Below are 17,038 nucleotides of genomic sequence, written 5' to 3'. Positions count from 1 at the left end.
TTATTCAGTGCTTCATTCATTATGTTGCATGCGGTAGTCATTACAGACAATTGTCTGCTAGCGCTACCCACACCTCAGCTGTTTGTACAATATGAGTCACTCACTGCAAGCTACAGTTCCAAGCAGAATTTCTTCATCCTGCAGTAACCACATACTTTGTTCCAGATTACCTCCTTTCCTTTTGAGTAGGCAGAATTAGTAAAGTACAATTAGCGATAATGCCAGTTGTCCCCAGGCTGGTACTTTTGCTTAAAGCACTTAATCTTTCCTGTGCCTCTTGTATTACATCAATAAAGCTGCTGGAGTACTGCTTGTAGCATGTAATAGGCACAGATCCCAGAAGAAAGATGCATCTCTCCTGCTGAAAGGAAGAGCACTGGCCCACCATTATTTGATTCAATGCATAAAAATATTTCCAGGCAAATATCATGCAGTCTAGTCTAATTCCATTTCTCTTTTGTGAAAGTAACTTCCTACTTTATATTTTCTAACAGATTATGCTGTACCTTTCTTTTTCTCTCCTAATGATTGAGGACAATACTGGAGGAAAACTGGACAACGCCTTCTCCTTTTCCTAAAACTATCTATTTGTAAATACTCATTCTAAAAATGTGAGCATTGGAGACAGCAGACTATCAGTCTGTTCATCCTCTGTGTCTGCTCTTTTCTTTCCTACCTTTCTTCCTGTTCTGGTTTCTGACTGAATGCTCTCTCTCTCATTTTCCATTTACCCCAAATATAAACAAAATGGATGTGTCTTTTCATTGAGCAAATCATTCCTAACACCTCAAATAAATGGGAGGGTGCCTTTTCCTACTTTCCTCATGTGTAGAGCAGAGTAAAATATCTTTGCATCCATTTTACGAAGCTACATTTTGTTTTTTTTTGACACCTTGACTTGAATGGACTCAAACAGCATAGAGATGTATATGGAGTTAATACACATTGTGTCTTATTCCAGCATCCGTCCTTACACGTATGCTTTTGGATAGCACTCTTTTAACACAGTGGGGAAATTACAGAAAATTAGTAATGGATTTACATGACAAGCCAGGTAAAAACAGCTCACAGTGCTCAGTTGATCTAAGTGTTTCCTTGGGCTTTTTTGTTTGTTTGTTTTTTTCTTTTTTTTTTTTCCTTTTTTTAATTTCTTTTTTTTTCCTTTTTTTAATTTCTTTTTTTTTCTTTTTTTTTTTTTCCCTACAGAAATGCTTTTTGAAAGACACAATTACTCATGTGAAAAACTGAAACTGAAGAAGAGCAATTGCTCCCAGGTGGCAAAACACATCTGCACCTCTGGGGTGGATGGGACTGGCCCATGAATGAAGCTGCACTTACCAACAGATAAGGCTGAAACCCAATCTGGAGATTTGCTCAAAACAAGGGAAACTGAAGTACAGTTCTCTTAATTTCTAGCAAACTGACATTGTGGTGGAAAAGACAGTGCTTTATCTGTTGTAGACTTGAAAAGCATGTTGGCTGCAGAATTGCCACAGCTTCATCGGCTCATTCACTTTTTTTTTTTTCTTGTAAAATTACCCATGTTTTTTGATGAAAAACAAGCATGTTCAGCAGGGACAGGTGGCTTTTACTAGTGTACTTTGTCTTTCAAGGGTGCATACTGTTTTCTTCTTTAATCCTCTAGGGGAGGGTGGTGTTACCTCACAGTTGGAAGTAGATTTGTAGAAACAGAATGAAAGAGGCTTTCTCTTCAAAAGTCACATCTGAAAGGAGAGTTATGGTGTTCAGCATACAGGAAAACCAAGTGTTAACTGCCACTGAAAGATCTCCCGCTGTTGCTGCTGCCACCTACATGGCACCAGCGTGGCAGAGCCACCATCCTCCCTGTAGAGCTTGCCAAGCCCTGCTCCTCACCACCAACGTCCCGTCCTGGGGGCCTCAAACACAAAGACCCCTATGCCAGGGGACAGGCCCCACTGCCACCAGATCTACCTGCTCTGCATAGTTGATGAGTATCAGTAAATAGGGATGAGCATCCAGGGAAATAGCTTGCCCCAAGATGAGGACAAGGTCATCCATCTGCAGCCCAGCCTTCAATTACACCAAGGTTTGATCTTCTCAGTAGTTGAAGTGTTTTCTGTCATGTAATGAAACCAAACGCAAATTAGGTCTTTTGTTCAGAGCTCCTGAGAGGGCACCACTGGCCCCCTCACACCAGCTTCATCATGTTAATCATTATCATAAGCTCTGCCTGTGGTTCCTTTTGTCTGTCTTACCTTGCAATTATATTAGAGCACCCTGGCACTGCTGGGTTTTGACAGCAGGATAGGCAGGGACAACCACTGCATGGCAAAACCAGGCTTTTTTTTTTTTTTTTAATTATTATTATTTTGGAAAGGAGGAGAAAACATAATGTAAGTGGGATAGATTTTTAATCTGGAGGGATGCTGAAACAAAAATTGCCAATGTGACTGCTGAATCAGGGATTGATGATAGGGACTCTAGGAAGTTTTGTAGGCTTAAATTGTGCACGCTGCAGGCAGTGTGCTGGCTGCTCATGTTGAGTGATCTGGGTGGTCCCCCCAAGGTTGCCTCTGTGAGGAAGGAGACTTGATGGGCAAGTCAGACACCCTTCAATGCAACTGCATCTATGTACAAAGAAGATGCTTCCAAAATTCTTTCAGTCTGCCCCCAGCCAAACAAGTGTTTTCAATTTTACCTTCCCAAACTTATACAATCATCACTGGTCCAGTGCTGATTTTTTTTTCTTCTCAAATGTTTACTGTGCTTGTGGACAGGGATAAAACAAATCCTCGCTTCTTCCCACCTTTCTGCCTGCCAGAATCAGTGACACCACTTTACCCATGATACACATTCAAGAGTAACATCAAATGTACTCTGAAGTGCAGGCAGCATTTTAGCTGTGCTTTGGCTAGGGACCAAGCTGGGCAAAGAGGGCAGGATTGCTCTGTCTAACTGCAGAGGTTTACAGAGCAGGCACTGGTGTCTGCCTCAGTATAGAATCACAGATTCATAGAATCATTTAGGTTGGAAAAGACCTTCAAGATCATCAAATCCAGCCAACAACCTGACCTGCTGAGTCCCATCAGTAAATGATCTCCCTTAGTGCCATGTCCACACACCTCTTAAATACCTCCAGGGATGAGGACTCTATGGCTGCCCTGGGCAGCTCCTTCCAATGCTTGACCACCCTCTCAATGAAGAAATTATTATGTCCAATCTAAACCTCCCCTGGTGCAACTTGAGATCACAGCTTCAACTCCTCTTTACAGAAAATGGAGAGGAACACATGCTTCTAGGAAAGGATTCATCTGACCTACTCTTATACTGACTATAGGTGAGATTAATCACATCCTTGAGATGCACTTCTCTCCCTGGTTACCTAAGGTCATATGAAATGTACCTCTGCCAAGGAACCAGGCCTCAGAGACAGCAGACCTCAGATATCTCTGACCTACTCTAATGATGCTTCTTGCATTTTGTTTATGCTCCCATAATTTGCTGTGTCTATTCAGCTTGATCTAAATAGTGCTAAGTCTCTGGTGCTTCCATAGCATTATTTTGTGTCCCCCTGCACAGAAGGCTGCATTTATTAATTGGGTGAAATGTCCAATCCTTACCTGCCCAGACAGCTTTGTTTTGATGTCCAGAGAGCACATGAATATTCCTGGGAGCCATGAACAAAAGGTGATGTGAAAGTGCAAAGTCAGCAAGGCGATTACTAACGTGTCCTGTAACACAGCACAGCAGGTAGCAAGGGAGAGATGTCCTCTGTGCAAATAACTAATTACTGTCACTGTAAATAATCCCTCGGGGGAAGGCCCTGTGCACCTAAGGACTTCTCCATTTCTGCCATTTACCTCAGCTGGCTCAGGGAGATATATTGCCATTCCTTACATGCCTTACATGCTGTGGGTATCCTTAGGCCACTGCAGGTGTAATGACACTCTACTCCTACACAGTCTTTTTGATGATACCCCAACCACAGAGTAGGATCCTTGTCTCAAGAGCAGAGAAGATGAAGAAGACAAATGGCACTTCCTACAGAGCCCTTGCAAGGCAAGGAGTATGTGGAGGTGATACCAGAGGGAAAAGCAAGGACTCAGGAGCAACAGTAGCTGCAGGTGGAGGCCTCTCTTTGCCAGTTAATGCACTCAGAGGAATCAAAATGAAGAAACACTCAGGAAGAAGAAAGTGGTAGCAAAGGCTAGTATGGATGATGTGAAAGTGGAAAAGCTTTGACCACTGAGAGAAACATACATTCCTATAAACTCCAGATCATGAAGCTGGAAAACTTCCACTCTGGGCATCATCTGATAGGATTACTACACTGTGTAAGGCATTGCCAAACCCAGTATGACCCATATCCAGCACTCCTTCTTTCAGGGAGCTTTTCTTATTCACTGAAACATCAAGAGACCCTGCAGGTTAAATCAGTAATGCACCACCATGTGCACTTCACATGGGAATATGTCAACTCCTGTCCCAAAAGATTTGCACCAATACCACAAGGGAAGGTAGTGCAGAGAGCAGAAAACACTGATTCATCGACTCACATCAGCTCTTTTACCATGCTGTGCCCCAGCTTCAGCCCATTCAGCCCCTCTCCTGTCCCCTCTGCAAGCTGCTTCTTGCTCTTTACAAGAAATCCTCCCCAGGTCTCAAGGGACAGGAGTGCTGCAAGAGCCATGCAGCCTGTTATGAAAGAGTGGCCACAGCATATAACAAGAACACACACTTCAGGCACCCCTGCAAAGATTTCTCTTCATAAAGCAAGACGTTTACGCCATCTTGCAATAAGCTGAATTGGAAATTATCAGATATTTCCTAACAGCTTTTTCACAGCATGCAGTTTGTTAGGTTTTGACACTTTTGATCTTGCTTGATTACTTGTTTCCATTCTACCAGCAATTTTATTCTAACTGTTCTGGTTTTGAAGTATTTCTCTCTGACAAAACTTCTCCCTTGATTTTGCTACAAATCTTTCCATTCATTTCCATTCATTTAATCTCTGAGTTCAGTGCAAGATATTTTTATCTGCTGGTGTTTATAAGAGTCAAAGGAGTCAACGTGTTGGGCTGTTTTTTATCCTGAAATATGCCAATTCAATACAACTAAATTTTATTTTGTGTTTTAATGGAAATTTGAATGTTTTGAGGAGCTCTTCAGGAATAGAAGATGTAATCACTGGCCATTGAGAATAAATGTTGCTTGTAAATAACATCATGCTAGGCAGCTTTCTTCTCTCAAGAATTAAAGAGAAAGCAAGATGAAGTACCATCTCCATAAATACTGCTTTGTTTCAGCATATTTAAAATTCCTTGTGTAAATTTCAGCATCCATATTTCTTCACCTCTATGAAGATTACAACAAAGCAGCTGTTAGCAGAGCTTGCCACATGTTTCCTGATGGAGGAAAATGCTTTCTGTGATATGGCTCAGCTTTTCATCACTCAATTTTTATTTATTTATTTAGTTAGCTAGTTTCAGAATATATTTGCATGATCACTGGGAAAGGACAGAGAAAAATTCTGTGTCTTGATAAACTCAGTTGCACTCAGAAATGCTGTCACAGAAAGAGTGTTACAGAGCAACAGACACAGTGGAAGTCAAGGTCATACTCTCAGTTTTACCCTACATACCCACTGTTTTGTTAATCAACAAGTAAGGAGACTAGGTAGAGTGGACTTGGTGTCTGTCAAGCAAGACATATTTAGGTGGAGAAGAAAAGGAAATATCGTTCAAAATTTATTTTATTATATTTTCATGCCCCCTACTTGCTGATTCACCAGAAATGGTTGGGAGAGTATTCCAATGTCATCATTGTCTTTGCAATATGAAAAAATTGTTATCAAGGAACTCAGACATGGGAAGACAATAAGTAAATCCCTAATCTGTGCAGTATATGTATATACTTGGCCCATGTTGAAATTATACACAGTATGGTCTCTAGCCGAGTTAGATACGGACACTAGATGTGCAGTTAAAAACAGATGCTAGCACTGAAATAATAAAAAACATGTTGAATAAAAATCTTGCCAATCAGTGTGTAAGAAATGTGGCCTCCAGAAAATTCAAGGTTATACAGCATGACATGGATCTTGTAAGGCTGTCTACCCCTGTGTCAGGGGATGCACACCCCACTGCCTCTGAGTGGGAGAATGGAGAAGGTGTAGACAGTGCGGCCACCCCACAGTGCTCTGGTGGGCTCCTCAGCCCACCCAGACACACCGAAGCACTATTGCAATGTGGAAGCTCTCAGAACTTGGAAGCCACACAGTGCAACTTGAAGGGAAAAGAAGTCAGACTAAATAGCTACGTCTATTCCTGACCTGAGTGCACAAATCTTTCATGGTCCCCCTGCTTGAGCTTGCCTAAAACAAAGTATTAAACTTTCCTCGCGGGACTTGCTGCTAAGCCTTTAGGCCATCTATTGCTTTAATGGCAGAGTCATGGTATATCTTTTTATTAGTAAATGAATTGCTGCAGGAAAAATTGTCAAATGCCAGGTTTGAAATGCTGCTATCATCAGAAATTCTTGAACTGACCATTGGTGTGAGATAAATAATAAAGCAGCAGAAAACTGGTGGTAAAGAGACTGTAGAAAGCTTTCAAGTGTCTAGTGATTTCTGGTGCTTTAATTTTAAAAAGTCATGATTTTAAGAATATGGAAGTCCCCAAAGTCCACATTTTATGTAACTTTAAAGACTCTAGATTAAATAGAGTAAAACTGAAGAACCGAGAGATCGCTACCCCTTTTCAAAAATCCAGTCAATATTCCTGCAGGTGTACATTTGTTCTCACCCTATACAGCTTTAGTAACCTGGGTAACTCATGCACAGCACTGTCCTGTGCTGGAGAGATGCAGTTATTTTCTACCCTGAACTAAAAGAATGAAGTACCTAATATGCCACTGAGGACAGATGTTATATTCATTTTAGTGTGCAGAGAAGTGAGGTTGCCAAGTATGTCAGTGATGAAACTGGGAGCATTCATCCTGACTCCACGCTAACTTTCTAATAACTGCTTCCCAGTTCAAACAGCAGCACCCAATTTACATCTCTTTTTGAAGAGGTATGGCATGCTCCTACATCTTCCACCACTGTCACAGCAGCACATAAGTTTCAGTTGCTCTACTGCAAGTATCCACTGTTGCTGGAGGGGACCTTTTGGATGGATATCCACCACCTAACTCATGTTACAAATAAGCAAGCACATTGAGGCTCTTCAGTGACTAGCCTGATTAAGTAAAAGAGGGTTTTGTAAATGGCTGTATCTTCAGGTGTGGATCTTTCAGTGTTCCCTTTTCAGCTTAGCTGGATGCTGTAGCTTTTTACATACCCCACTGAGAGAGTGCTGGAGGTGCAGGGGTCACTGGACTGAAAGCCCAGCAGGTACCACCTCCCATCTGCACTTTCTGGACAGCCTGTGGAGGTTTGCTTGGGTTGTGCTAGTCTGCATAATGCCCATGTATTCCAGGGATCATACATTGACCTTATAAGAGACTAGGTTTTTAAATTTGTTACTTACATGCAGGGCAGTCTCTTCATGATGGCAGTACTACAGAATATTTCCTACCCTTCTTATTATCACCTTAGGTGCAATTTGTTGGAAACTTCGGTTACAGTAGTTTATATCAGAGGTAAGGCAGATATATACTCATACCTACCCTGCATACGATAATAGGGAACAAAATGTATTCTGCACTTGACAGCTGTAGAGATGGAGAGGGTTCAAAGCTGTTGCTTGACCACTTAGGGATGAATATCAGAGCAGATCTCCAAGGAATTTAAGCCATCTGTATTATGTCTGTGGAGCCTTTTGGTCATTATTATCCTGCACCAAGAGTATTTGGTGAAAGGGAAGAAGGAAATAACTTCGCATCCCTCTGACGTTGAAGGCAATGGGAAAACTTGGTAAGGACAGGAAGACACAAGAAACAGAAGCAGATCCACACAGCTAAGATTTTCCAGTTGAACTTTTCTGAGGAGCATGCCATCTGAGCAGTTTGGTGAATGGTTCAAGAGATGGAAATGGCTTTCCTTAGCCGTACTAAAGTTTTGGCAAAAAAAAGATATTTCACTCACTTTTCCTAGAAAGGAAAGAACCAGCTCAAGATAAAGTACAAATGAAAGAAGCATCCAAAAGGAAAGACCATGCATGTGAATGTGTTTACTGCTACCCTATAAAATGATTATGGTATAGAAAAAAATATATATATTTTTTTCATAGCTTTGTGTGCGTGTGTAGCAAATAGCTTATGTGAAGCTGTATTCTTGTGGCTTTGGGAAACTGTTGGAGCTTCAGGAGGTGTTCTGGGCAAGCGAGGGATGCTGTACTAGCATTGCCTGGATTTAGAGCAGGGACCTTACCTTCACTGCAGGTTTCTCTCACACTTAATCTTTCCACAAAGACTTTCTGCAGTTGTTCACCGACCTGTATACCAGTGTCAGAGCTACAGAAAGAAAGCTCAAGCATTTTAGTTTCAAATGAAGTTTAGGCAATGAAGCTCTTTTATTTGTTGTTATCATAAGATGAATACAGTGAGTTTTGCAGCAAAGAGGGCCCATTCCACTTTGGACATTGGGGCTCTCTAATCATTTCCACATCTGTATGCTCACCTGCCTTCCCTTCCCATGTTTGACTCCTGCTCAAACATGCTGTGTTCTTATAGCCTTAAATGGAATACTCTATGTCTGTGTCCACAGCCCATCCTGCCAGCTTTTCCAGGCTTGGCAGAACAGAGAAGAAAATCCATCTGTGGGCCAGATTTTCCCCATTTTGAAATTCTCCAGTTATTGCACTGTTAATAGCTATGACAATTATTTAATATTATCCAGAAACCAATAGTGATGCTTTTATTTAATACTTACACTTTATTGTCCAATTAGTCTACTCTTTAAGAATTTCCTTACTAACCAGATTACAAAGATGGTTACTTAATTTTTCCAGCTGACAGTTAGCATGTTGACATTCTCCTTGCTTAGTAACAAAAGTCACATGAGATTATCTGAAGCAGGAAGCAAACACATTGCTATGGAGAGCGAGAACGTGGCATTGTTAGCAGCCCAGTAACAGAGCCTTGTCCCTATTGACTGCTCCCCTCTGATGTTTCTTGCAACAACAACAGCCGTCTCAAATTTCTCCATCTCTTTTCAGATCTGAACTGAAAACCTCTTTGCTCCACAGCTAGCCATTTTAATCTTTTTGTCCTTTCTTGGCACACATTCATTATCTCAAAAATACTAATTAAATCAGGAAAGCTTTTGGAGATATAATTTTAAAGCACAATTCTAAATAAAGCTGTACAGCCTGTGGTCTCAAGCTAAATTAGGAAATTGTGTAAAAGTGGCAGTCAAACAGGAGAGTATTTGAATTGCTCTTATCTCAGACCTAAAATAAGGACATCGTTAGGGACAGTTGTTTCTGGGAAGTCAGTGCTTGTCCTCTTTTTAACTAAGAATACATTACAATACCAAATTTGAATATGCTGAGAGCATGAATGATCTGACAGTAAGAAGGGCACCAACGATTCTCAGTGGCTTGAATGGAAATAGCAGGTGTCTGGTACTTTTCTGGCCCTAAGACAGTAATCAGTCACAGATAATTGATTACTTTCAGATCCAGAAAGTGATTTGCAAAGGATTATATTTTCACTGTACTGCACTAGCTGAACATTAGCTGCACAGGAGGAAACAGATTTCTGAAGCATCAACCACACAACCAGTCATTTTTGATCATTCGAGCCATCCCCACACCTCATACAGTCGTATGTTCAAACTTCTGGGCAAATACTAATTAAGCTTTCTAATTGCAACACAGCTGCTTCCATTGAATCTATTAAACTCTATTCATCCCTTATTATTAAACAAAATGTAGGGCAGGAAAATAGAAAGAGATTTTCCTATGCATCTGTCTCTTTCAGGACAAATTCCTTCCCTGAACAAGTACAGCCATGCCTATAATCATATATAATATAGAGTATCACAAGACTACTCACACTCATTTTGGAGACCTATCTAGCAGTGAATTATCTCCTGCTTTGTCAAAACGAGCATGACTGCGCATTAAGCTCAGCATGATTCACAGGCAGAGCAATATGGAAAACTGCCCTTGTGGAGGCTTATCTAGCTTCACAGAAGTGTCTGGAAAGAACCTCAGCAACTTTAGCAATTGTTTAAGAGCTGGACTCTGCTACCAACAAGATAAGCACTAATGCAACATAACAAAATGCAACTAATGACCAAGTCTGGCAAGCAAACAGGAGTCCTGCCACAGCCACACCAACACAGAGCAGCTCCAGCCCATTTTCTGCCAACCAAGAACAGAGAGAGGTGCTTGCTTGATCCACTTCAGGGACCATTTCACTGTTTAACCCAGCTCAAAATCATCCCAGCAGAAAAGATGACAACCCCTACAATCAGATCCTAAAAACAAAACAAAACAAAACGAAACACTCAGAACCTGTGAGAAATCATTTACAAACACTGATCTGATGCTATCTCTGTCCCTTCTCATTTATTTATCTACAGAAATGTATACACGGTCATTCACATGAATATCTAGAATATCCATGGAAAGGTACCTGTGATAGCAAAGGGCTGTCAAATACACTTGAGAAACAGTTCGGAAATGTCTCTTTATGGAACTGATGGACACTTTGTGAGAAAAGCTATTTTGTCTTTCTCAAAGTTGTTCTTGCATTTGAGTCAAATTCAGGGAATAATTTGTGCTGAAATCAAATGCCAAGGCATGTTCCTGGGAAGCCTAGGCTTAACCCTAGGCCAGTTCATGAAACAGAAGGCAGCAGCCTCCTGCCACCCTGAAAGAAGCACTCCCTGCCAGGCAGGGCAGCTGGGTTAATCCCTTCCATGCCTCATTCACTGATTAGGTTTGAAGATGAATCGAAGCAGATGCTACACCCCTACGTATCCTCTCTGGAGGGTCCATCACCCACTTCTTTCTTCAGCACACGGTGGATGAGGAACCTGCCTCTGCAGAGACAGGTTCCTGCCAGCAGAAGAGGGTCTGCAGCCTGGACCCCCAGAGGAGTGCATTACATGGGAGGCACTTCAGTAGGAGGAACATTTGCATTTCCCCATCCACTCTGTAGATGATTATTAGATCTGGTCTGTCTGTTCCAACAACTAGCTTTTCATCAGAAACAACCAGGTTGGGAAATGAATGGTTATGTCTGAAGCTGAATGAAATATTTTGCTCAGCACCCCCCCCCCCCCAACACACACCCACACACCCACACACAAAACCACCACCAACAAATTGAGCTGAGATGGACTAAATTATTTTTTCCCCTCAATTTTTTGGTTCAGCTGCCACACTGAAAAATCAATTATTTTCATTGCACTACATCAGTCACACCTATTTATAGAAATTCTAGTCATACAATCTGAGAGCAGATTTCCCCTGCTGTTACATTGGCTTTAACTTCCAAGGAAGCCAATGTAGATGAACCCTTTGGGAAAAATAAGTCCCTGGAGTAGAGAGCCTGACACTCCCCTACCATGAATAACAAACAGCAAGTGTTAGAACGATTAGTCACAGGGAACACTTTATGGGAAATAACCAGTGATTGAAATTTTCTTGCTTAAAAGAATTAAAAAGTCTAACCAGCTCCAATTTCTATGACCTGATGAAAAGACTTCTGGGGCTTTGATATGACACAAAATGGTATGCCACTCTAATTTTAGTAAGAGACTTTAATGGTGCAACCCCATACTGGGGATCAGGTTATCTGGTTATACAGACATAGCTCATTCACCTATGAAAAAGAATGCATTGACCTATACAGTTTGAGCAACTTTGTGTGACTCCATTTGATTTTGTTTCTTGCACAGCCCAAATACCAAAGTGGACCATCCCTGGAGGTCTTTAAAAGACGTTTAGATTTAGAGCTTAGTGATATGGTTTAGTGGAGGACTTGTTAGTGTTAGGTCTGAGGTTGGACTAGATGATCTTGGAGGTCTCTTCCAACCTAGATGATTCTGTGATTCTGTGATTGCTTGCCTATAGCAGCACCTGTTGGGCCAGTACCACACATGCCATGTTATTTCTGGTGAAAAATGATTATATCTCTGAGGATTAGACCATCCCTGGAAGTGCATTTACACATCTGCAGCACTGACGGTGTTCTGTGTTTTGTACAGCCTCCTATTTGCCTGGCTGCCCTTGCAATGATGGCAACGGATAAAATAGATGGGTATGGTCCCTCTGGACTCTCCTGCCTCTGAAGCAGCTGGGATGGCAGTCAAGTGGGACAAGGCCAAGGGCTGCTGCCTACTGGCAAAAATTTGGAGGCCAAGTACCAAGTCCTGGGGGCATCACTGAAGCTGCTTCCAGGATGCAACACCTGCCATTGCATGTGCAGCTGTCTTCAGAGTTGTATCACTGCAAGTCAAAACTTCTGATAAAAAACAGTATTCCTCCAGAACTGCATTTATACTGGTTTATAGCAATGCAGAAACTGGGCCTAAAACCTTACATAGGTGTCAGGTCATCCTTGTGTTAGTTTTCTGTTTGTACTGATATATCAGAAGAGGCTTAGAATGTCTTCTGTTACTTCCTGTTGTTCTATTTAAAAATAAGTGAAAGAAAACCATACTGTCCACAAAGTTAGAGAAGGGTTGATTGACATGGCCTTTGCAGCTGTTCATGTCTTTAGAAGTCTCCTGTTTGGTTTACAGTGGTTCACATTCCTTGAGAAGGTAGCCCCTTTCTTCTGAAATGCATTTGAACTGAAATCTTCATCATGGGCAGCTCTACACAGTAGGCAAGAAACAAGCTGCATCCATCAAATGATTTATTTCATTACATGTAGCATACCTAGGTCCACAAAGCATTGTGCTGGCTGTGCCTCTGTCGGTCATTGCCCAGAGGGTTCAATTAGTATTAGGGAGGTTGCCTGCTGACCTTTCATTTTGCTCTACACTTGGATTTCCATTCTGACTGATGAAGCCACATGTCACTATAATTTCACCAGCATCTGTAAAAGGGTGCCTGCTGCAGCTTCCACTTTGCATTAGTCTTCTGTGCTTCTCCTTTGATCTCTTACTGAAACATGCCACACCATCACGCCAGAAAAAAACCTCCATGTCCTTCTTTGATCTGCACCCTCCTGTCCTGATGAGGAGAGTAAGTCTGCATTTTATAATGTTATGGCCAAATCTCTTGTGCATGTAAGTCATTCCTGTGGGGCTCTCATTCAATAGGGCGTAACTCAAGGGAATTATGCTTCACCTACACCAGTTCAGCCCCCCATGTCTGGAGTTGGATAAACAGCAGACCAAGCCTGCAACCACAATTTTTCCTGTTTTTTATAATGCAGTCTATCTTTCATAAAATGATCAAATGGATTGACATAATTCAACTCAGCAGGTTAAAGATCAGACCCACGTATGAAATTATTTGACAATATGTTAAAATGAAGTCATAAAATATTTAAACATGAGCCTGCAGTAGCTTCACAAGGGAATGCAAGATAATTTCAGCTTTCTAGCAGAAAATAAAGCATAACATTGTTAGAAAATATGCCCTTAAAGGTTTATTCCTGTCACCCTAAGAATGGAACAACTGAACTGAACAAAGACAGTCAAAGGGCTTATGAAGCAAAGGGATAGATACTGGGAGGCAGGTGAAATTTATTATTTCGTGCTTTCTGTTTTAAATTCTCCTATAGTTTCACTTGGACAGTGTCGGTGGATAATAAAAGAAGTTTTGGGGGTCTCTCTAGAGATCATTTATTGGTTTTATTTATTATAATTAATTTGCCACCCTTGACTTATTCAGTTCTTTTCTCAAGATGTCAATTTTTGATTTCAGGTGACCTCCGATTGCAAGACTCGGATTTTTAAAGCTACTTAGACCTTTTCCATTTAGCTTTGCAAGACTAAGTAGCTTTCAATGTGATCTAGGAGATGAAGTGTTTAAGAAATGGAGAAAATGGGATTCAGTTGTCAAAATCACTCAGACCATGCAATGTATTTATGATTTGTGGCTCTAAGAACCTTTGGAAATGAGACATTGATTTTGTTTCGTGTCAATACAGCACCATCAAGAAGGTACCCTATTCTATGATTACGGCTGTTATGATAGTACTAAAAAGCCTATGTAACTGAAGAGGAAAGATTTAAAATGTAAACCCTAGAGGTTCAAGTTTGTAAATAAATAAAGACCAAAATCTAATGCAGTGATATTTAATCTTTAATGTTTGAGGTCTTAAAATTCAGATTTCATACTCTAGATGTCTAGTTTCTGAATTCTAAATGCTTAGGGTTAGCAATCCTGTTTTGCCATGATCGGGCTGAGGTTCATTAAGTGACTGAGGCCATTCAAGGTGAGAGCTGCACCAAACTGTGCATTCTTATCACACTCAGACAAAAAGAACCAATTCTGCTTTTCTTTGGGGTTTCATGTCTGTAAAAGTTTTCCTGATGCATCTATTTTCCCAAACTGATCTCAGGACCAGCTTCAAAATCCAATGATATACTGTCTCATCCTTCCAGTTAACAACCACCTTTCTAAGGGTGTCTTACAGTGCAGTTCACTGAACACATCTTGAGTTGTTTCAGCTGAGCCAGACAGTTCCTTCAGTCTATCCAGTTTGCAAATGAATTCTCTGGCCACCACCAACATTACTGCATCTAAAAGTTGCTGTAAAAACCTCTTTGAAATGGTAACCCTAAGCTGGGGTCTTTCCATAGCTTCAAAGGCATGATGTCCCAATCTGAATTCCTTTGAAATATTTAATTTGAATAATAAACTAGCCAAGCACCAGCATATTCAGGTTGTTATCAGTTAGCTCTGACCAGTAGAAACTTTGAAGTGTTAATTGTTTAGCTGGACAAAGTGGCAGACTTTATTGGTTTCCACAGGAAGAAAAAATTAACCCTTTTACACCCTGCTGAAGAGACAACATTTTAATAAAGAACTCACAAAAGTCCTAGGTGTTATACCCATAGCCAAAATGTTCATAGAGACATAACAGGAAAAAATGAAAATCCAGCCATTTTCATTCTTTATATCCACAGAAACAACAGTGGGGGCCCACAACCCCATTGGGGACAACAATATTTGTGTGCTTAGTGACCTGTACATTGAATTTATTGTTCAGTCTGTACAGCACAAGCAGCAGGATGAGTTTATATGTATTTGAAGTGTGTGCTGAAGTATCATTAATCTGTTCCTGGCTGCATCTTTGACTAGACAGTGATCTTTTTCACTTTGGGTGCAAATAAAAAATAACCCAAACAAACAAAACATACTCACATTCTGTTTCTTAGCACAGTCCTTGCTGTCTCACCTTACTGTACAGCCACCTGGGCTGGGGTGGAGCATGCATGGGGCAGCCCATGGGGCAAGCTGACTGTGGCTCTGCACAGTGCCAGTGCCTGAGAGCAAAGATATGTGGATCAGTCTTGCTGTCATGGTCTGAGCCCAGCCATACTTCTGAGGTAGAGCCATCACTGCTTGTATTGCACTTGGCTGTTGTCCTTGCTTTGTTTCCCCGCTACTTTGCCTCCTTTTCCCAGTGGCCACCAACTCCCCTCATGCCTTTCAACCCTTATCCCAGGAGGATCCCCTGCCATCTCCACCTGAGGTGTCACCACAATAAAGTTTTACTTTTTTTGGTAATACCATACAGATATGCTACTCACCTGACTGCATCAAGAAGCAAAAAACTCAGCCAGGAGTATCGCTCAGACTAAAAAAGTGGTATAATTTGGCTTCAGTGACCTGATGGTGTCTTTGTGCAAGCCAGCCTATTTCAGGACACGTTGGAGGGCTGCACACACACACATCACCCTTTAGGTAGATCCACTGGTGTGACTCTAATAAGTAGGAGTGCTACATGGGGCAAGTGCCAAGATTTTGGCTACCAGATGATCTGCTTCAAGGTCTCAAACTCTTCGTGTGAACAATGGAGTAACCAGAAGTCATCCATGGCCTGTTTGTTGACTGCTCTCACATCACTCACAACACTGTTACCATTTTTTCTTGTTAAATGACAGATATTTTTTTTTACATTCAGGAATTAACACAGTTTAATCCCAAATGACCCTGGCTTGGATTTCTTAACACATCCGGTCACAACACAGTTGCCAATTAAAAAAGGTCATCCATCCAAACCAGGAAAACCTTTATTTCTTTTCAGGGAACAGTACAGTCTCCCAGTCTCCCACTGTTTTTTCAAGAGAATGAAAAACCATCTTCTTCCCTTCTCCCCCCTTCATAATACCATCTGACAGGATGCAGAGTTCACAATTCATGGCTCAAGTGACCTCTGTATTCCCATTACCCAGGCTCCTCCTTAGGGGATTTGCAGAGCTGTACTTCTATCTAAAAACAGTTCCTAAATCCTTGAATAGTACTAGTAAGGATTAACAGGAATGTCACTTTCTAGCAATTATCAGAAATCAAAATGTACACTTCTTCAAAGGGCTACCTCAAGGCATAGACATTTTTAAGGACTACAAATGCAAAAATAAAATCTCAGCTACTAATGAGGAGTTAAAAATACAAGAGATTTTGCAGTCCAGTAAATTATCTTGGATGATGGTCTGTCCAGGGTCCAAAGTTTTTTAAGCATTTCTTTGGAAAAATGTATGCTCTGTTTTCTCAGACAACCCAGAATAGGAGGCTTTTGCTGTACTCCATGTGCTATTTAAAGTGCTTACTCTTTGTGAGGGAGTGCAGTACAGTGAAAGCAGCAGCAGAGATGTGTATCTGAAAATTGCTCTGCATGACAATGAACGATGGGTGAAGAAAACACCCGGTTTGTGTCTGGGGGAGGGAATGGGGCAGCAGCATTTCAGAAGAGTGGAGCTCGTGATTGCATGTGTGCAGGCAGGGGAAGAGGCAGAGAGCTGGGAGTCAGCTCCCATTCCCAAAAGCTGGGCACTAAGGAAAGGCAAACTGACTGGCGCAGCTCCAGAGCTGTAAAAATCCTTTCCTTCCTGCTTGAATTCAAAGGAATAAACACAGCGAAAAATATCACCCCACTTTACAATTCACTGTGCTGCACTATTAAATCCAGTGCATTT

The sequence above is a fragment of the Cygnus atratus genome, chromosome 1, assembly GCF_013377495.2.
Source record: "Cygnus atratus isolate AKBS03 ecotype Queensland, Australia chromosome 1, CAtr_DNAZoo_HiC_assembly, whole genome shotgun sequence".
NCBI lineage: Eukaryota > Metazoa > Chordata > Aves > Anseriformes > Anatidae > Cygnus > Cygnus atratus.
This window is presented reverse-complemented; position numbering follows the sequence as displayed.